This window comes from Podarcis pityusensis (assembly GCF_964106645.2).
Source record: "Podarcis pityusensis genome assembly, chromosome: 8".
Classification (NCBI taxonomy): domain Eukaryota; kingdom Metazoa; phylum Chordata; class Lepidosauria; order Squamata; family Lacertidae; genus Podarcis; species Podarcis pityusensis.
Window position 1 is genome coordinate 13,430,821 of NC_138033.1, and position 22,394 is coordinate 13,453,214.

The 22,394-nt window shown below is 45.0% G+C and overlaps 2 long non-coding RNA genes across 3 annotated transcripts in view; one reads left to right on the forward strand and one right to left on the reverse strand.

Moving 5' to 3' along the window:
• LOC308484548 overlaps positions 1-22,394 on the forward strand; it is a 410,132-nt gene that overhangs the window by 132,191 nt on the left and 255,547 nt on the right. The gene's annotated exons all lie outside the window — the stretch shown is intronic.
• On the reverse strand, positions 1,603-16,093 carry LOC308484563. Of its 2 annotated transcripts, none has more exons than XR_013989985.1 (5): positions 15,926-16,093; positions 7,855-7,980; positions 5,730-5,879; positions 4,108-4,266; positions 1,603-2,031 (listed from the first exon to the last, which is right to left on the reverse strand). It is a non-coding gene; the product is annotated as an uncharacterized lncRNA (long non-coding RNA). The 2 variants fall into 2 exon arrangements; XR_013989986.1 differs by having other exon boundaries at positions 7,855-8,049.

Sequence of the window (22,394 nt, forward strand, 5' to 3'; positions counted from 1 at the left end):
GGTAGAGGTGAGCTTTTCCACAGCCAGGCACCCGCAGACAAATGGACAGGCAGAGAGGGCAAATGCCATTTTGCAGCAGCACTTGTGCTGCTATGTAAATCAGCAGCAGAACGATAAGGTGGAGAAGCTAGCGCAGGCAGAGTTTGTATACAATAATGCTGAACACGTGACCACAACAATGAGTCCCTTTCCTGCCAATTATGGATGTCATCCCAGGGCCTTTCCAGAGTGTGAGGAGGAGGGATTGAGTGTACCAGCCACAGAACAATTTACAGACGAGGTGGAGGCCATACACCAACAGCTCAAGATGACTCTGGAAAGAGCCAAGGAGGCGTACAAGAAGGCGCTGGACAAACATAGGAGACCGGGGGAGGTTATCTAAGTGGGGGACAAGGTGTGGTTGTCATCTCAGGGGCTGCCTCGGGGGGGGGGGGTTGCAAGAAACTGCAGCCTAGGAGGGTGGGCCCCTTTGAGGTGACACAGCAGGTCAACCCATTAGCTTTCAGGCTGAAGTTGCCGGATAACATGAGGATACATGCAGTGTTTCACAGGTCTCTGCTGTTGCCTTACAGGGAGGGGCACAGTTTCTGGGGGAGGGAACAGGGGGGGCCCCACCCCACCTAGCATAGAAGAAAGGGAACTCTGTAATGAAGTGACGGAGATACTTGACTCCAGGTGGAACGGACATCAACTAGAGTACCTATTTGCCTGGGAGGGGGTTCCCAGTTCGGAAAACGCATGGATTCTGGTGGGGCGCGTGACTGAGGAGTATCTCATAGAGGAGTTCCACGCTCTCTTCTGGCACAAGCCCAAACTCCCGAAGTTGTTTTTTGGGGAAGTGTTTGGACCCACAGTGGACGAGGGTGACTTTGAGGGATTCCCGCCCTCAGGGGAGGGGGGGTGAATAGGGGATGAAGTTGCCGAGGTCTCTGATGAGGAGGAAATTTCCTGGGACCTCCCACCAGGGCAAGGATTGTCGGGGGGGGGAAAGCATTTTTTGATTCCACAGAGGAGGAGGACGATTCCTTCATTGTTTCCCCCCCCTCCTGCCAACGCCAGTGAGTGGGAAGCAGCTCTGGACCCCACCGATGGGCGGGTGAAGGGGAGTGGATGTCAGGGGACTGCTATTGGAACAGGGGAGGGAGGCAGGGGAGCTGTTGGGATACAGAGAGCCTCCGAAACTTCTGAAGAGCAGTTCCTCTTCCAGCGGGGGGGGGGGGGGGAGCCACACCTCCAGTGGAGAAGAGAGGGAAGGGGCCAGCAAAGCGAGGAAAGGGCTTGAGGATGCTGCTGAGAGACCCAGTGCCTCACCTCGCCAGGCTTGTCAGGAGGGACACACACCACTTCCATCACCCAAACTTGCGCATAGGGGTGAAATGCAAATGGGGGGGAGGAGGCTTTGGGTGCCGAAGTTCTTATGTTTGTGGAGAAGCCAGAAGGGGCCACTCTCAGATTGTGCAAGTGACTAAGACGGACATGAACTTTGTAGATCTGCACTGTAAATAGTTTGCACAATAAAACCTGTAAAAGACAGGCTGGAGTCCTGCCTGGTTACTCACGAGCAACCACCACTAGCATCTGACATTTTATTTTCCATAACCATTTATTTTGCATTATAATGATCATAATGAAGGCTTAACAATTTTTTAATGATACACTACAGAGCTCTTTGTATTTAGAATCCACATTCCTCACTTTCTGATCCCTTTTTCTCTGCTCTTGTTTCCCTTTACCTCCACCAAAAGCAAGAAAGAACAAAACAGAGATCGCGAGTCCTGGATTTCACCACTAGGCCTCCAATTTCCCCTCATTGCCATGGATTTTGGAATACACAAGCAGGAGGTCTACACTGTCCGATTTACCCTTCCTGTTCAGGCTGGTGTGAGATTCGTGAAGCATTATAACAGCTTTCTTCGTAAACTGAAATAAGAAGTCTCCTAGCTCCAATAATAATTCCTCCATTTTTCCGGACGGCACAAAATTTTGTTGTTGCACAACCTTTGAAAGTAAAAAAGGTGATAAAGAAGGTATCTGGAAAACAAAAAGAAGTGTTGACTTTAGTCCTTTTCCCAGGGAATAGGAGATGGTGCCTGTGATGGTGAATGAGAATTTTAACACGTTAGTTTTAAAAAGGGTATATTTAAGAAATCTGAAAAATATAATTTCATCATAACATGAATGTACAAAATTTTCAGCATTAGGAATTCAGGTAAAAAAATTACTCAGATATAATCAAAATTGGCACCCAAAGGAGTCTCAAGACATGAAGTTTATTAATAAACAGGTTATATTTATAAAATATAATGAAATTAGAGGTTCTGAAAACTGCCCTAATTAACCATGTTAACAAAATCAAATTCTTGTGGTCTGGTGATTTGCATTAAAATGACAGGAATTCAATCCCAGTATCTCCTGGACCTGTTAAAAAGGCACAAGCTGTGGCCACACAAAGATATTTGAAAACAACCTGCCATGAGTCAACAAGGTGATCCAGCCGCATAAGAAGCTGGAGTTGCACTCCATTGTCTCTCAGGACGGTTGGATGCCAACTGAGGCTCCCGCACTGTCAAAAACTGTGACCTAGCCATCCAGAGAATCCTCCTTTTATTTTGCCATATCTATTTTCATGTTAAACACATCTAACATGAAGTGGGAGAAAAGGGGGTCCCAAAAGCCAATCAGGAACTCCTATCCGAAAGGATGGGGGGGGGATGTAGGGCAGAGGCAGCTCAAATGGCCTGGACTCTGCCTCTTCCTTCCTGGGGCAAATCAGCCCATATACCCCTCCCCTATTCATTTCCAATCCCCTCTTCTTTTCAGGAAGGAAGGGTGTGGTAAAATTGGTCCCTCTCCAAAGAGTATTATTCCTCAAAAACGCTGTTGAAAGGGGTGAGGGGTGCATGTAAGGCTGGATCCAGGCACATGAATACAGTGATACAGTTAAATGATTTGGTTCAATGTGTTGTGAAATCCCAATGCAGAAAGATAGGACTCCACATCGCCGTCTGGTACCACAGTATTATAATGCATATAAAGCAATTTACCATATTTTTCGCCCCATAGGGCGCACCTAGTTTTTTGGGGGGGCATAAAGAAAACAATTTTTATTCCCCCCCCCAGGTGCGGGGCTGGGGCGGGGGAAGCCCGCGCTTCCCCCGACCCCAGCCCCCAGAACAGGCTGCTCTCCGCAAGCCGTGGGAGCCCTCCCACGGCTTGCGGAGAGGTACCCGAAGCCCGGGCATGACTGCTCAGTGCGTCCGGGCTTCAGGGTACAGGCAGCTCTGCACAAGCCGTGAGAAGCCTCCCGTGGCTTGCGCAGAGCTACTCAAAGCCTAGGCGCGACTACTCAGCGCGCCCGGGCTTTGGGGTGCAGGCAGCTCTCCGCAAGCCGTGGGAGCCCGGTGGTGCACACTGACCCCTCTCGCTCTCCAGGCTTCAGCGAAAGCCTGCATTCGCCCCATAGGATGCACACACATTTCCCCTTCATTTTTGGAGGGGGAAAAGTGTGTCCTATAGGGCGAAAATACGGTATCTTGTTACAAATTTAGTTAAATTATGACAGCTAAATCTTTGGAGCAGCTTTTAGGAGGATACAGAGCACCTACAGGCAGAAGAGAGTGGAAATTCTGTTGCACAACTATAAATCCTTGCACTAATGGTCTGAGTTAGCCAGATACTGCTCATTGTCACAGAATTTAAGGAAATTTAATTACATTTCTTTTACATAAGAAATATGCTTTTTGAGAAAGAGGCACACATTTTGTCCTGGACTGCATCCCAGTGGTGGAAAGATCCAGATGCAACTAAGGTGGAGCAATGAATGCATTTTCCTCTTTGGTTCAGAAGAGTATTTAATATAAACATCCCGGTCTGAATCCTGCTTCTAGACAAGCAAGTGCATTATGAAAGTTAAAGGGCAAAGTCCAGGCAGGCAAAACACTAAGGAAGAGTGCAGAGTGCAGCCAGTAAGAGATATGATCCCTATCACTTTTCCAACAATGTGCAATGGAAAAAGAGAGGAAGGAAGGGAGAGAAGGAGATCAGGACAAAGTCTGCGTGACCCAGCCCATGTCTAGGCCTTTCCCCCTGACTGAATAGCAATGTTACCTCTAGAAAAAGCTCCTCTAAAATCAACACATTGGGTCTCATTCTCAAGGCAGTTGATGGTCTTCTCACTTTTACACTTTCTCATTTTCTCACTTTTTCCTTTGGAGAAGCAGGCTGGGCATCGCAGACCATTTTCAGCCAGCATGTTGCGATCAGGAACTTCCAAGATCAAATGTAAAGTGAGCATGTTAATGTCTTTGTCTGTTTTTGTATCTCTGTGTTATATAAATGGAATCCACCCTAGTAACTTACTGTTCTGCTGGGGCAGCTGCAAGTGTTCTTGCATGAAAACACGATCTAGGAACAATCTGGGTTCAGGGCTGAGTATGGGACAAAGTCACCATTGGTCTCTGAGATGAATGACCTTTACCCAAAGTGGGGTGGGAGAGTGTGAACTTTTAATCTCTCTGAATGTATTCATGCCATCGATTATGGTGTAGCCTCTCTGAAAATATAGTTTCTTAGTCCTCCATTTTTGTACAGAGATTCTGTCTCTCTTCTGCTCTTCAGCAATGAGCTATCCAATAATTTTTGTGAACCGCCCCGAGACACCCAGGTACAGGGTGGTACAAAAATTCAATAAATTCAATAAACAAATTTCAGAGAATGCTGTTAGGTAGGGTCTTATATTTGCACCATTATAACTGCTGGCTTAGGTAGTGCTTGCCAATTAAAAGACAGAGAAGAACCAGCTTAAGGGTGGTTCAGGAGGACACTTGAATAAGATAGGTTGGTTGTAAGGTCCATATTTGAAACATCCAATTGAAAGTGAACTTGAAGGGACCATAAGCTATTTATGAGCAGTTCAGGAGCTTAGGTATCCAATTATACCTTATTTTTCGTCCCATAGGACGCTCCGCCCCATAGGACGCACCTAGTTTTTTGGGGGGGGGAAATAATTTTTCCCTTTATTTCCCCCCCAAAACCAGGTCGAGGAACAGTGGGATGGCGGCACTGTGCCTCCCCGCTGTCCCCCGAGCTTGTGGGGCTGGCCGATGTCTGCCCGGCGCGAGGGGCGCTCTGCTTCAGGGCGCCCCACGCGCCAGACGGCAGGCTGCTAACCGCAACCTAGGGAGCCCTGCGGGAACTTCCGCGGGCTCCCCAGGCTTGCTGATAGCTTCCTGAAGCCTGGAGAGTGAGAGGGGTCAGTGCACACCGACCCCTCTCGCTCTCCAATCTTCAGTGAAAGCCTGTATTCGCCCCATAGGACGCACACAGATTTCCCCTTCATTTTTGGATGGGAAAATGTGCGTCCTATAGGGCGAAAAATATGGTATATTTGATCCTTCATGGTGCTACTTCAAGGGACAGGAAGAAGGAGAGGCCTGGCTGGAAAGGCAATCCATCCCTAGTAGGTCCCTCCCTGCTGCCTACTAGGTCCCTCTTTTTCACAGTATCTCATCATGCCTGACTTTCTGTCCAATCTGAATTCCCACCCGTTGAGAGCCCGTAATAGTCCTGAGCTGCTCAACCCAACCTACAGCCATCTGGGGCTGTCTCACCCCATCTGAACGAGGCACAGATTCTCTAAGTACTGCTGATTGACTAAGGATCCAAGCCTTGGCCAAATCCAGTGCACAGCCCTAACATGTTAATGATTCCACAATGATGCAGAAACTTACGGCTGAGAGTTTCATTGTTACAATAGTCAGTGTTGCAGCATTGTGTCTTCATCTCAAAGAATTTACCATCCGCTGCAGTAAAGCTGTAATCGCCTAAGTAACAAATGCTGGATGACAAACATGTATTCTCAATTTGCACTTCCGGTTTTTCTATGAAAAAGAATTTGAAAGAACTATCAGGATCTGGGTGGAAATGTGGACTATTGCTACTAAAGCACATTCATTATAATGGTTCCAATTTTCTGTGTTACCCGAATCAGGACCTTTTGAAAAATACAATATGGAAGGTATTATTCAATTTGGCAATCTAAAGTGAGGTGCTGTTTATTTATTTAAATGTGTGCACACTGCTATATCGTAAAAGGAAAGAAATATCAAAATGTTTTTTAGTTATAATACATAAAATATACAATAAGAACCATATTAAAAGTAAATAGATTTCAATAAACCAGTGTATTTTTAATGGTCTGCACAGGCCTGGTGGAAAAGAAAGGTTTTCTGCAGGCATTTAAGAGTTCATCTCTCAATCACAAGCAGTAGTCTCTTTCCTCCTTAATCCATAGAACCAGACATTCTTTTTATGTTCACAATTAATTTGCAAAATGCATTAAATTTGGAATTTCTGCAGAACTTCATTTTAGGTCAAATTTGTTGCATGAAGAATCATGCCTTTTCGTATACATCTGACAATACATCTGCCATACACTGCACTCTCTCTTCTAGTCGATCCTAACAGCTTGCAGGTTCAGGGCATGCTTCCCTGAACTCCTGTCGTTGAACGCAAGACACTTAGCAAGACACTTGCATTGCACCAACCTTACTACCCCCTTACGCCTCTCCCTCCAAGAATGTAGCAGTGATGTTGGAACAGATGGTCAAGCAAGCACCATCCCACCCAGGATCGCCCCAAGGCATTTTGGCACTGAGGTGCCAAATGGTACCCACTCCCTTCTGGGTAAAAGGAGTGGGTTAACCAGGAACGAGCAAAGGGATCAAATCAACCTTAACCAATGGTTGAAGTAGGAACCAAAAACCATCAAGGTGGAGGTGTTAGGATATTTCCGTTCCACCTTAAAAGGGAGCAGGCTTTGTGAGTCACAGAGTCTGCGCATTTCCTGTTCACAGGAAGTTTATGTTTTCTATTGCTTTCGTTTTTCTCTCTCTGTGTCAGAGACACTGAAGCAGGCAGTCATGTTTTTCTTTTTTCTGATCAACGCTGAATAAAATTTGTAAATAATACTCTCCTGCGTGCAACTTTCGCTGTGCATTATCTGCTGATAGAGAGCGTGCATCAGCTCTAGAATGTGGCAGGCTATTTCTGGAGCTCATGTCGCTAATTGCTGATACTGTGTGTCTACGGGAGATCGATGGACGTCCAGAGGCGGCTTGGGGGCCATGATGGACTGTGTTTCCCTGGCAGTATCCCAACAGGAGGGACCCACTCTGAATCAAGCTGTGTAACTGAAACCCTTTTTAAGAGGTGAACTACAGGAATACTTCCTTCATGTTGGTTGCTTCCTCATCATTTCATCACTGAGAATTATTTCAAAATTACTTGAGGCCCCCCTCAAGGAGCCATAAAAGTGTGAAGCACCATCATCTCCCATTCTGGTTGCTCAGCTTTTGAATGGTTTTTATACATCTGTGAAAGGATTGTCAATTTTAATGTCATTTATGGCAAAGGGGATATTCAGCTTATATTCCAGGCTTCTTGTCCTAGTTTGATAACCAAAACTAAAGTGGAGTTCACTGGTTTGGCTCAATAGGGATTTCTGGTTGATGCAAATCAAGTTCTCCAAGCTTGGCGATCAGCACCAAATTCAGCCACTGCTTGTGATCAGGTGATGTTAGATTCCCCATTTTCATATGCAAGCCATGCATTCCTTACTTCAGATGTTGTTGGACTGCATCTCCCATCATCCCTGACTGGTGGGTGGCTAGCTGAGGCTGTTGGGAGTTCTAATTCATCTACAGCTGAAGTGTCACAGCTTCCTCACCTCACTTTTTTCATAGGTGAGTTGTTCCAGCATAGACTTCTATATGCTAGTAGAACCCTTAAAGTTCACCTATATTTTAACCTGGGTCAAATCCAACAGCAAAAGACAAAAAGACAGGCAAATCTTACCTATATTTGTACGCAGAACACTGGCAGAACAGGTATACATAACATTATTATTACAAGGTCTATCTGCATTGCCTTTAGATGTCATTCCAGTCCCGTTAAACTTATATTTGCACTCCAGACGTCCCGCTGAGGACAGGAGGAAAAGATTCATGAATTATCATCATCATCATCATCATTGTTTTGTTTTGCTGTTTGCTTAATGAGGTACAGAGGAGGAGGTGTTCGTGAATTAAACTTTTAAATTAAAAAGTGTTCAATTTAATAAGCATTTTAATAGAAGAGGATGAAATGAAATGAGTAAAACACTCATTAATTAAAACTCTTTTTTTAAAAAAGAAAAAGATATTCATTGAGAATTTTAAGATTACAAAGAAACGAAGGAAAAAAGAAGGAAAAAACAAGTAACAATTAAACAATACAAGTCAATAAAAATCAAAGTCAAAAAGCAAAAGCAAAACACATAATACATCAAAATCAAAAAGCAAAAATAAACAAAAAAATTTAAAAACAGATCCAATATTCCCAAATCCTTAACTGTCATTACCTTTTTTCATCGACCTCCTCGCACCTCCCTTTTTTGTATTCTAGTTATTAATTATCTCAGCAAATCCTTTCCATCTTTCATAATATTCTGTCATTAAATTACCTTAATCTATTTTAACCTTATCTTACCATAAAAAACCCTAAAACTTAAAACTTAAATCTTATTTATACCAATTTCTCATAACCATAACATATTTTTACATAATTCTTTTTAACATTTCTGCTAAAGCCAAATAATTTCATTCCAACATTTTTCTAATACTCATTAATTTTACAAAATTTTCCTAAATAATTTTTTTAAAACTTTCTTCCAATCATCATCCAACGTCTCTTCCTCCTGGTCTCGGGTTTTGTCAGTCCTTTCTATCCCATCCATCTAGTTCATCAACTTTGTCTTCTGCTCCTTTCACTCGGGGAGACTCCAGCTTGACCACAAAGTTGTTGGAATTCTGCCTGGGTCAGAGGAATGTGCCACAAGCGTAGGCACCGGCAGATATTCCTGTCGACCTCCCCGCGTCTCCCAACCTCTGCTGATAAGCAGGCGAGGTCCGGCGATTCTTCTCAGATGTATGAGAGGAACACACCGTTCTTCCTCTCTCCCCTTTGGTGTCCCCAGGGAGGGGAAAGAAGCAGACAGAAAACTATTTACATCATTTATTTCTGCCTCTTACATCAGTACAGAGAATCATGTCTGCACTCAACAACAGCAAGAGAAAACTCCTCCCAAGTACATCCAGTACGGGTCATATGACACACACACACACACTGAGCTAACATCCGGTGCTCAGTACAGAATGGACTGCCCCTTTGTTCCCATGGCAACAGTCACAAACATCCTGTCTGGCTTTCCAGCCACAAGCAGCTGGCTGAGCTGCTAAAGCCTTTGCTTGCTGCAGCATTGGTGCTTTATGGTAACATACTCCCCCTAAAGTATCAATGTGTGCTGCGAGCAAAGCGTCATCCAGAGAAGAAAACAAACAGTTGTTATATTTATAACATTCCCCTGTTGTTTCAGTTCCACCCTTGGAACTACCCGCCACTGGTTTAACCAATGTACCTCTCTGGTTGTGTGACTTCGCATTACCTCGGTTAACAACTCTCTGTTGTGCCTTTGTCTCTGACTCAGACACAGCTTCAATCTGTCCTTGGTCGTTTACAATAGCAACATATGCAAGGTTAGCAAACTCCTTTGAATACCTCTTGGGTGGTACACCCTTCGTTGCTCTCTCAGACCTGCGTATGAGGTTCTGATCCTCTGTGCTCACTGGTTCAACCTTTGGACTCTGTCGAGAACCAGTAGCAAGCTTAATCAATGGTTCATCCTCCTCTTCTGAGGGTCTAGTCATTAAGTGAGATTTCCTCTCAATGACTGTGACAACTGAGCTGTCTGAGCTATCGCTGTCATCATCAGTACTACTGAACTCAATAAGATCAAACTCATCATCATCATCTGAATCGTTTCCTGTGGGAAATGTCTGTTCTACAACCCGCTCTTGCTTTGGAGCACTCTCTAGGAACTTTGTGAGAATCACCTGACCAGATTCAGACAAAATTACTCTGTAGAGACCCTTTTCATAACCCACAAAAATGCCTCTGGCATTCTTTACTCCACCTGGAGCTTCTGTTCTCACATGAGACCCGAAAACCTTAAAATAGGCAACAGAAGGTTTTCTATTAAACAGCTTCTCAAAAGGAGAACATCCCAACTCTGTTGAGACCTTTCTCAACCACACATGAAGATAGGACGCTAGCGATTCGGCCCAATATTCATGTGGCAAATGTGAACTCAGCAATTGCGCATTCATCCCCTTTTGCAATTCTTTGTTCACTTTTACACAGACCCCCCTGTTCCACGCTTCTTGCGAAACTGCCACTTTGTGGTCTATCCCTTTTCCATCCAGGAACTTCTGAAACTTCTGTAACAGAAAAACTTGCTTCTCATCTGTGAAAAGACAATCAATGTTAGCATCATGCATACTTTTAACCTTGTCACAAAACTCCTGAAACTTTTCTAAAGTTTCTTGCGGTTTCTCCATCATATAAACCCAAGAATAATTAGTGAAACAATCCACACACAAAAGGTAATATTTTGCATTGCCCCTAGATGGTTCTAGAGGACCAATCACATCAGCATACACCCGCTGAAATGCTCTGTCGACCTTCTTCGTCACCTTCCTGGTGCTCACACTGGTCTTGGTCACCCCTGCAAGAGAGATTTCGTTAGAAACAGAAGAATTACATTTCATGTAATCACTTTGATCAAAAGTCAACAAATACAGTCCATCTTTCTCTTTGGCAGTAAGAAACAGTTCTCCATCTTTGTAGATCTTGCAGCTTTTAGCATCATAGGACAGTTTCAGTCCTTTCTTTGCAATCTGCGACACGCTCAGCAGATTAAATCTCAGTTCTGGAACCAGGTAAACATCATTTATAGTCAAGTTCAGACTCTCAAGATACACAGTCCCAATTCCGGTTGCTTCCAACTCCTGACCGTTGGCCTGTTTCACAGTGAAGCTTTGCTTCTTCAACGTCGAAAACAGTCCTCTGTGCGGGCACAAATGTTTTGTACAGCCCGTGTCGATTATGAATGCGTTCCCAACATCTGGCGTGGTTCCTTTTGCCATCATAGCCTTTGCAGGTTTCACCTGGCACTTGGTACGGCTTTTGCCTGACGCCTCAGGCTTCGTAGAGCTGCTTTTTGCTCCTCTTGACTGGCGCGGCTTCTTACAGTTTCGCTGTAGATGCCCAGTCTGTCCACAATTGTAGCATCGGACAGCACTCAATGCTACACCATGCTCTCCAGTAGCATCAGCAGTGGGGGAATTAGAACCCTGTTCATCCCTCCCCCTGTCTTTTCCCTCCCCCTGTCTTTTGTGCAGCAAGTCTGTCGTGTTCATTCAGGACCACAGCACAAACTCTCTCCGCGGTCAGCTGCGCGGCCGGTAGGGAACCAAGCTGACTGGCAACAACCTTGTAGGTGCGGCTAAGGCTGTTTATCATCATGAAGCAAAACACTTCCTCCTGAAGACGGAAATTGCGTTCCACCATCTGTTGACGCAGAAACTTCATTTCTGTCAGGTGCGCTTGAACATCTCCATCAGGCGCAAGTCTCAGATTGGTCAATTTCTCAAAATACAGCAACGCTGAAGAACCAGCATCTCTCTGATGCGTTGTACGCAGCGTGTCCCATACCTCTTTCGCATTTTCTAAATGCTGAACATGCACCAACTGATCATCTGAGACACACAGAATTATAGCAGTCCTGGCCCTTACATTCCGTGACTCCCAACCTCTGGTTGGTGCTGCAGGGATGGGGTTTTCAATTACATCAAAAAACCTCTGATTCTGCAGCAGGGCCTTCATCTTTACAGACCAAGATGAATAATTGTCATTGGTCAAGGAAGGAGGGCAAGGCAAACCTCCCCCTTTCTTGGCATCCATCTTGAAGCCAAGCCTCTCTGACACTGTCAAACAAACTGTAAAATCCAACAGTTGTTTTTTCCTTTCTCATGCAGCAAACTGCAAATTGTTTATGCTTTTTGCACCTGGCAGCTAAACTCAGGCTGCTATTGAAAAGTCCCTTCCAAGAGCTCGTAAACCTTGTAGCCAAAACATTCTCTGGGTTTGTTTCGCTTTCCCAGGCTTACACTCAGAGCCTTCTGCGCAGCCAGTAAATTTCCACTTCCGTTACCTAGCAACAATGCATTTCAATAGGACTTCTTATCTACCACAAGAATTTGTGGAATGCAGGCTTCTTCTCCCGGAGCTTTTGTTTTCTTTGAAACGCAGCTCCGTGAACCAGGGAATTAATCTTCCTGCGTTCACACTTTTAGCCCGAAATGCAGCATACCTTGAGCTCCGTTGCTCTGGAAAACACCTCTTCTTTCCATCAGCTGTCTGTGGAGCCTCTGGCTTCTTTCAGACGCTTCTCTTCCTCCTTGGAGCAGAGGAGGACAATCCACCAGCCTCTCATGCAGATGTCCGATGAATCGCAACCATCCTCTGCTACCACTGTTGGAATTCTGCCTGGGTCAGAGGAATGTGCCACAAGCGTAGGCACCGGCAGATATTCCTGTCGACCTCCCCGCGTCTCCCAACCTCTGCTGATAAGCAGGCGAGGTCCGGCGATTCTTCTCAGATGTATGAGAGGAACACACCGTTCTTCCTCTCTCCCCTTTGGTGTCCCCAGGGAGGGGAAAGAAGCAGACAGAAAACTATTTACATCATTTATTTCTGCCTCTTACATCAGTACAGAATGGACTGCCCCTTTGTTCCCATGGCAACAGTCACAAACATCCTGTCTGGCTTTCCAGCCACAAGCAGCTGGCTGAGCTGCTAAAGCCTTTGCTTGCTGCAGCATTGGTGCTTTATGGTAACAGTTTTGTCCCTTCTCGACAGATCAGCCCCTTTTCCATAGTCAACACTGAACTCCATGTGGTATTTAAAAGCATGTTTCAAGGTCCCTCCAAAGTTAAGGGCCCCCACAACTCTGAACTCCTCCTGGCCCAAAGCCAGACTTGAAAGGTCAAAACATCCCTGCATAGGGGGGCCTATCCAGCCCCCCATCTCCAAGCCAAACAAGACTCTATCTCTCCAAATCTGGCTTTTTCCAGGTTCATTCGTCAAATCCAACAACTCATGTTCCTGCTGGGCCACAGTTTCCTCCATCTCTGCCTCCCGAGGTCCAGCAACAACCTCCTCCCTCATCTGATCTGTCAGAGCACACTCCTGGATTAATTCCTGAGTGGGTTCTATATAGGTACCCAATGCCTGTCCAAACTTTCCGATCACAACAGTCATCAAATCCATCTTCTCATGTAACTGTTCCAATAAAGCACTTGTCTTGCAAAAGGCAAGCACCAGAGCCTCCGAGTACATTCTTGTTCAATGTCAGAGTCTGGTCCCACGATCTTAATCTATTGCAGCTGCAAAGCTCCCCAGTTCGGATTTAATAACAGTTTCACCAGCTCCCTCTAGGGGAAAAAGCTTCTATTTGTATCCATCTCTTTTTTTAAAAAAAGCAGTTCTAACAACAAAGTTTCCTTTTTCAGATATTTTGTCAATATTTTGTTCCTTTTAGATGCGAAGGGTGTTAGGATATTTCCGTTCCACCTTAAAAGGGAGCAGGCTTTGTGTGTCAGAGTCTGCATATTTCCTGTTTCCACAGGATGTTTCTGTTGTGTCTTTTGTTTTCGCTCTCTCTGTGTCATTGACACTGAAGCAGGCAGTCATGTTTTTCTTTGTTCTGATCAACGCTGAATAAAACTTGTAAATAATGCTCTCCTGAGTGTGACTTTTGCTGTGCATTATCTACTGATAGAGTGTGCATGAGCTCTGGAATGTGGCAAGCTATTTCTGAAAGCTCGTGTCGCTAATTGCTGATACTGCGTGCCTACGGGAGATCGATGGATCGTCCAGCAGCCGGCTTGGGGGCCATGATGGACTTTATCTCCCTGGCAGTATCCCAACAAAAGGGAACAATGGAATCAATATGTTTCTCTTCTTTTAACTATCTGTCAAAAACGTTTGTCTATAGTCAATGAACTTCCTGAGGACGTCTGTCCTGACACCCCGCTCCCAGGTTCAAGACGGTGGAAAATTGCTTTTCTTTACTCTCTCTTCTACAAGTTTAAACAGTCCAGAAAAAGTTCCCCCCTCTTCTCCTGCTTCCAAGGGGGGTTCAGTAATTTTAAATGATGAAAATTGATCCTTTACAGACGACTTTCTAAACTCTAGCTTGCCGTGTCTTTGCTTCAATCTATCTACAAAAGCGGAAGGCAGACTTCCTGTTTAGACCTTCCCGCTTCAGTGCCAAATTAAAAGAAATTTCTTAATCCAATTTTCCGTTCTACTCACGGGCAGTTATTTAGAATCCAATTGTCCACAGGAAAAAGTCAGCGCTCTCCGGCAACAGCAATGCGGCTTCACTCCGTGAAAGAAGCAGTCGATTCAAAGCACCGCGCCACTCACCCCACGTCGCTCCGGATCCCCAAAACCGGGTTTCCCCACGAGTAGGGGGGGCGCAAAGGTGCCAGCCGAATCCCACGTCCACAGGCTTCTCCCACCTGTGGTTTTTGATGGGTCTCCGCCTCGCCGTGGTGGTTCAGACCCTGTTTTCCACGGAGCGGATTCCTCCCGATTGGAGGAAATCCGCCATTGCCAGAGTCGCCAACCCGGAAGTCCCATTAATTAAAACTCTTGTAGCCATTGTTCAGAACACTGGTTTAATTATGTCCAAGAAGTGGGGAGGTGTACCCTCCTTTTCTCACAGCCAACTTTTCCTCCCATCCAGACTCTCACTTAAATACATTTTCTTCCCACTGTTTTGTCACAAGCGTAGATCTGAGCCCTATTAAACTATGGCATTTTCTACAAGAGGCACTGAATGCCCCCAATTTCAATGACTTTTAAAGTGGATTAGATGAATTGATGGAGAATAAGACTACTAAGGCTACTAAGCATGACGGCTATGTATTACCTCCAATATCAAAAGTAGCCTATTTCAAATAACAGTTGCTGGAACCCACAGTAAGCCAGAGTGTTGCTGTGGTATGGTCCTGATTGTGTACTTCCCTTAGTCACTGGGTTGGCCAGTGTTAGGACAGGATCATGGACTAGGGATGAACCTATCTATCAATTTCACTTGCTGTCAATTTCTTATTTTTCTAATTCATTTATTTATCTGCAGCCACTTCCTCTAAGAAGCTCAAGGTAGTGTACATGGTTTTCTCCTCCCCATTTTATCCTCAGAAGATTCCTGTGAGGTAGGTTAAGCTGAGGGATCCCCAGTGAGCTTCGTGGCTGAGTGAAGATTCGAAGCCTAGCCTCCTGCATCCTTGTCTGACACTCAAATCACATTCAGCTCCCCAAATTTCCACAATCAACGAGTAGTAGTAGTGAATCTGGATCCTCACCAGTGGGTTGATGTGCTCTGTTCCAAGGAGTAGACTTGAAGGTGTCTTTCTTTGTAAAATTTATTTAATTTCTTCCTGCAATGGCCATACTTTGTTTTCTTCCCCTTCCTTTCCTAAGCAACTTTTACTCTCCATTCCAATGGAATTATTCTTCTATCCTATTTTTAAGCCATATTTTCTCCACCTCTCCCACTAAAGAAAAGCTTATTCACCTTCTTAGCACTTTCCCTGCACTTTGAAATCATGCCCAACATTTTCATCTGGCAATCTCTTGCCTTTGCAACCCCCCCCCCTCGGTTTCCCTACCCTCACCCACCCACACCCACACCCAGAGAGAGAAAGAGAGAGAGAGATCTCTCCACATTTTGTGTGTATTGCTGAAATGCAGCTTCCATGTTAGAGTGGGATATTTCATTATTTTGCTACATGACATAGTTTATCTGTATGACATCACAAGAAATAATCTCTTGACTTGACTCTCCCCTGCTTTCTCTTGATAACGCAGCAGTCCTTTCTCTTTATGGTGTTGATCTACACTCCTAATTCCCCTTTCCTCCCAAGAAGCAAGTTCTCTTCAGTGTCCTCTAAAGATCATCAGATGTTCCCCATCTTACCTGCAGAAAGTGGGGCCAAGAGGAGGCATGCGCTCAGGAGTGCCTTCATCATTCTAGAAAGATTAGGAGACTCTGATCAGGGATGGATCAACAAGGGAATTGATGCAGGTAGAGGCTTACTTGGAGGAATTTAAAGGCCATGGACTCGTATCACAGGGAACACTTGGGAACAAATAGTTCTGGGAGGTCTGGGAATCTTTCCCACTACAAAGAGGGAGATACTGAAATGCAAAGCTCATTAGTTATGATCTCATTAGTTGCTGATAGACGCTTCTGATTACTTTTTTGATATCATTTACAATTTAAATGGTGAAGGTACTGAAGAAAGCAACTGAGAGCCAAATAGGCAAAGAGTGACTGGGGTGACCCAGTTAGATTAGTGCCACACCCCAAAGGAAATTAAACTAGACTTAACCATTTATGGGTCCTTTACCTTTACCTGATACACAAAGCTTACCTAACAAGAGGTGAGTCCTTTTCTCCCCATCCTTTCTCAGGAAGCCACATTTGGTGGCTGGCAGTCGGGGGGGGGGGGAGGCTGCTTCCATACACCTGCCCACATTTTCTGAATTTGTCCAAATTTGGTTTGCAGTTCCTCCAGAAGATTAACTTACCTGTCCTTCTTGCAGGGCAGGCTTCCCAAAAAGCATTGGAGCCTAACAGATGATTTGCATACTGTGCACATGTGGTCTTTCCTACCTGTGTGGTTCAGAGTTTGTCATCCGATACAGTATGTTTTTGTCTCCTCTCTTTATGCCCAGTCTCCTAACGCAATGGGTGTAGAAGTACATCCACCTCTGGACTCTATAAAATCCACTTGTACCATACACAATTATTTCTCTGTCCTACAATCTGCTCCTCTGAGACATTGTTGTTTTATGCAGTCAGGCAACTACAGCTCTTCATTTTTTTTTTATTTTTAGTAATCTGGATTCTAAAATTATTATTATTTTAACAGCATGCTACTCAGTTTTATAAACCTGTATCTATATAGCAATTTTAAAGCAGAAACTCCTTAAAGAATCCTAAAAGGTTGTGGATAGTGAGAATACAGGCCATTGTCTCTTAGCAAAAGAGGCAGCTGCCATATGCATTGGTGCAGGGCAGCAGGGAAGGTGTCGATTCCCCCCTGGTAGGGATACTGCAGGACAATGGACAGCTCCAAGCGAGCAACGTGTTGTAAGGAGGCTGAAAAGTCCATTGAGGCCATATAACTATGTCCATCATTAAAGCAGAACAAATACTGTAATTTGTTTCTTTGGTTGTTCTGCTGCAAACACTAAGTGCTTGTGATAATATTTTTAAATATCTTCCTGCAATGGCTGTGACCACCAACCATATTCTTCAGTGCCTGATTGTAGCCCTCATTTGCTACAGCCATGTGCACAAACTGCTAATAGTATCACATCCAAGGTCTATGAGAAGTTGCTGGGTCCTTGATGAATAAAAGTATATTCTGAGCCTGTTCCTCGGTCTTTGCTCTTACTTGATGTGGGAGTCTTACTGAGTTGGAAGGAGCAAAATACTGATCAAAGTGCAATAAAAGCCTCAAGGTACAGCTCAGGTGACTGCTCAGATGGCATAGCTCAGGACTGTTGAAAGGTGGCAGGGACACACTGCTGTGCACTGAATGACTCCAAGATAATTACTGAGAACTAATTAAATCATATTATGCAACTTTGCCCCTCCTTGTTCTATTTGTGCCAGATTGTTGGGACGGGCAGAGATACTTTGACTCAGCTGATCTGTTTGGTGATGACTGTCCTTAGCCACATTGTCTTGAATAGAACCCAGCTAGTTGCTTATACCTGCTTCAAATCCCATTCTTCATTTCCAAAAGATAAGAAGAGCCCTGAAGTACAGCAGCATCCTTTTTGGAGTGGCTGTTCAGATGTCCATGGGTACAGGACTATCGTGACAGGAGGGCGGGAGGCCACTCCCACTGTGTGGGTGTGGCAGTAGCGGCCCCGTGAACCTGGGCCCTTATGCCTCTATCGCTGTCTGGAAGGCTAAGAGCAGCTCTGGCTGTGCTCATTTTGCTCTTCAAGATATGGCAACTCTAATAGGCTGCAGTGATGGTCACCAACTCAGATGACTTAAAAAGAGGATTCGATAAATTCAGAGAGGGCATGTTTTCCCACAGTGCCTATGTTCTACTTCCACTGTCAAAAGAAGTTTTGCCTTTGAATGATTGGTGCTGGGGATTTTTGATGGACAGAATATTGTCACAGTCTTATCCAGCTTGTAGGCTTTTGACAGGGATCTGTTGGGATGCTGGACTAGATGGGTGATTGTCCTGATCCAGCATGTTCACCTTGTGTTTAAATGGGTGAGGGACAGCTTTTTGCCTATTTCCTTCTTCTCATTCCACTGCTCTTGGACACAGAGCAATATCCTCATTTCCCGCTATACCAGCCTCACACTGATGGGTAATTATGGTTCAGCATAAATCTCCTCCTTGTGAATTCAAGAATTCACAGCAATGGGGCAGTTGGGGAGTTGGAAGCCTAGTGGTGAGAGTCAGCCCTCAGGATCCATGCCTCTTCCTTTTTTGCTGTTGATGGAGGGAGATGGGATGCAGGACACAGAGAAAAGTGTGCTGTATTATAGTGTGTCATTATACTTATTATGATAAATATAAAGGATTGTGTGAAATAAAAAGTTGGTTCTAAAATGTGCATCTTTCAAATCATTAGTTTGGAATGGGGAAGTATGGTATATGCTGATATAAAGCATCAGAGTTTTGTTTTTAATGTAAAACAGAAGGCAAAAAAAGTTTTGACAGGTTTTGAATGCATGGTTATGTCATCTAACCCCAATACAAGAGGACACATCTCTCAACTAAGTGAAATGAGAAAAAAGTTAGAACAGGTGGTGGAAGAGCCTGGCTGGGCCTAACAATCTTTGTATGTTCAGGTACCTTAACCTTTTTAAAACACAGCATACAAAAAGTCATATTTAAAAGGCAATGGACTTTTACGCCAATCCTATGGCCTCCAACTCTGACCATTCTGAGTTGTAAATGTTCTAATATTCTCCTTACAGTTGAAGGGTACATTCACCCTGGAGGCAAAGTTATTTTCAAGCTGATTTGAATGTATACCCCTCAACAGTCCCAATTTGGCCAGAATGGACACGTAATTCATTAAGCTGTCATGGGCTGTGCCTTGATTCCACAGCCATCAATCACCTCAGGACACTCAGCCATTAGCGTGTTACTGCCGCCCATAACCTCTTAAAGTTTGTAGGTCGTAAATCCTTTGACCCACGGAGTCTGCTGCAACAGCACTGCAATAAAATTGTTTTATTGCCACTCCGACAAACTTCAATGATGCCCACACGCTTCCACTCCCGTGCTGCCACTCTTCTCAGTTGTCGGACAGTTAAGAGTTAACACTCCAGGAGCGTTTTTATCAACTGGGTGCACTGCCCACATGGCCCGGGCATTTTCCATTGATCTATGCTCTCTGGGGGCTGCTGAGAGCAGTCTGTCTGAGAATGTGAGCAAGGTAGTTTCGTTTTGTTAGAGAGAGAAAGCTGCAAGCATGCAGCTAGATTCTCTAGGTTTCCCAGAAATCCTATATTTTTATATTGTAACACAGAGCTCTTTTTTCATATTGGATGCAGTCTTTTTAAGGAACTCTGTGCAAATCAGCCAGATGCCTCTTCCAGTCTAACCACACCTACACTGTCAGTAAACAGGTACTTTAAATATATGTGTTCCTCCCTTGGGCTTTATGATAAAACTGAGATTGAAAGAACCTAATTTTAATGAGGCACAAAGTAATCAACAATTAGCATGTCACACACATGCTCTTCCCAGAAATCAGGTGAACCTGGAACCTGCTCACAACCATGAGGCCATTCAAGTTTTTACTGTCAGTTTTGTAGCTTATCAGTATTTTTCTTTTTAAATCTAGTCATGATAGCTATCTTCCCTCCAGCATGAGAGCCATTAAGCCTCTTAATACCAGTTGTTGCAGATCACAGTGGAAGGTGTGACCCACAAGGGATGTGCACACACTGATGGCTTGTTGTGGTTCTGGACAGATTGGTTTAGAGATCTTGGTTCAGAGGATCAACAAATTGCACCTGCTGGCGAAGCTGATGGTGATGTACCTGCGGGCGGTCCAGACCGAGCTGCCGAACACCACCAGGGTGCAGTGCCAGAGGAGGCAATTCCAAAGAGAAAGGTGAAATCAGAACCCAGGAGTGTAACCTCATCTCCGCAGGCCTCCCTTGTGTCCCACAGACAGGCGCAGTCCAGGAGCACAACGCAGGTGCGGCAAGTCACTTGGTGGTTCACCAGATGCTAGGGACTCCCAGGCAGAATCCAGCACGTCTGGGTCATATGGGGAGTCCAGCATGGGGCAAAGACGGTCTAAGCGGACCACGAAGGGTAAACCACCTGACCGTTTCACAGTCACGAATGTGTGGGCTGGTTTTGCTCAGTGCGAACCAGAAAGCTTTGCTGAGGTTCAGAAATTACCTCAGGCAGAATCCAGCAAGTGGCCGCAAGCCATGGAAAAGGAGCTTAGTGCCATGAAGTCTCTAGGAGTCTTCATGCTCACAACTCTGCCAGCTGACCAGCAGGCGGTGAGTTGTCGCTGGATCTACAGGTTGAAACACACTGCAGGTGGAGAGCAACAATATAAAGCCAGATTGGTGGCAAGAGGCTTTAGCCAGTGACCGGGGCTACACTATTCCCAGGTTTACGCACCCACGGCCAGAAATGAGACCATGCAATTGCTTTTGGCAATATCAGCGCAGAGAGGTTCTGAGGTCGCTCATTTTGACATCGATGTTGCCTATTTAAGCTCACCGCTGCAGGAGGAGATCTACATGTTACCTCCACCAGGGTTTGAGGGCGACAAACCAGGTCTGGTATGGAGACTGCACCGTTCCATTTATGGCTGGAAGCAATCAGCCAGAAATTGGAATTTATGTCTCAACGAAACTCTGGGGAAGCTAGGGTTTCAGAAGAGTCTGGCAAACAGCTGCCTGTACCTGAAGGGGATAGGCCAGCAACAGAAACTGGTTCTTATCTTTGTTGATGACATTGTATTTGTTCCCTGGACAGGTAAACAGGTGCAGGAGTTTGCAAGGAAGCTGAAGCAGCACTTCAAACTCAAGGAGTTAGGTCCTGTGAGCTGTACCTTGGGGTGCAGATTCACAGGGACAAAGATGGCAGTTTTTTGCTAAATCAGAGAGGAAAGATAGAGCAATTACTGCAAAAGTTCAAGATGGCAGACTGCAAACATGTCAGAACACCAGTGGAAACGTGTTTTCTGAAAGCCATTAGCGTGTTACTGGCGCCCATAACCTGTTAAAGTTTGTGGGTCGTAAATCCTTTAACCCACGGAGTCTGCTGCAACAGCACTGCAATAAAATTGTTTTATTGCCACTCCGACAAACTTCAACGATGCCCACACACTGTCAGTATCTTCAGCTCACAGGCAGAGGTACCTGGCCTCCCCCGAGGCAATTGAGCGAGATACTGGATGACCTCTCCGCTGCGTCTCCCGGCAGGCTAGGTCATAATCCGGCGATTCTTCTCATTAGTCTTGAGAAGAACACACCCTCTGCTTCTCTCTGCTTCTCTCCCTCCCTGCATTCTCCCCAGGGAGGGGAAATGAGACAGACAGGAGTCCTTTCTACATGTTTTATTCCTGTCACTCAACAGTACATAGAAATGTGACTGTTCCCTTCAGACTCCATCAGAAGAGTCACAACTCCTCCCCTGTACTTCCAGCACAGGTCAGATGACACACTGAGCTAACATCCGGTGCTCAGTACAGAGAATAGGCTCCACCTTTTCTCCAACAGTACATCTGCACTGTTTTGCATTCCAGCCATCTGGAGCTGGCTTTTGCCTTGGTGCTTTTTCCCAACATCCTCCCCCAAAAGCATCAATTGGCAAAACATGATCCAGAGAAGAAAACAAACAGTTGTTATACATATAACAGTCCCCTGTTGTTTCAGTTCCACCCTTGGAACTTCCCACCACTGGTTTCACCAGTGTACCTCTCTGGTTGTCTGGCTTCCAAGGAATGAGCGCTTCTGCATTACCTTGGCTAGCTACTCTCTGTTGTGTCTTTGTCTCTGACTTAGACACTGCTTTAACCTGCTTTGAGTTGTTAACAATAGCAACACATGCAACAGTTAAGTTAGCAAACTCTTTTGAGTACCTCTTTGATGGTACACCCTTTGTGACTCTCTCAGACCTGCGTTTGAGGTTCTGATCCTCTGTGCTCACTGGTTCAACCTTTGGACTCTGTTGAGAACCAGTAGCAATCAGTGGTTCTTCCTTCACCTGTGAAGGTCTATCCATTGTGTGAGATTTCCTCTCAATGACTGTTACAACTGAACTCTTTCAGCTATCACTGTCATCATCAGTACCACTGTAATCTGTGATATCAGAAAAATCATCAACATCATCTGAATTGCCACCTGTGGGAAATGTTTGTTC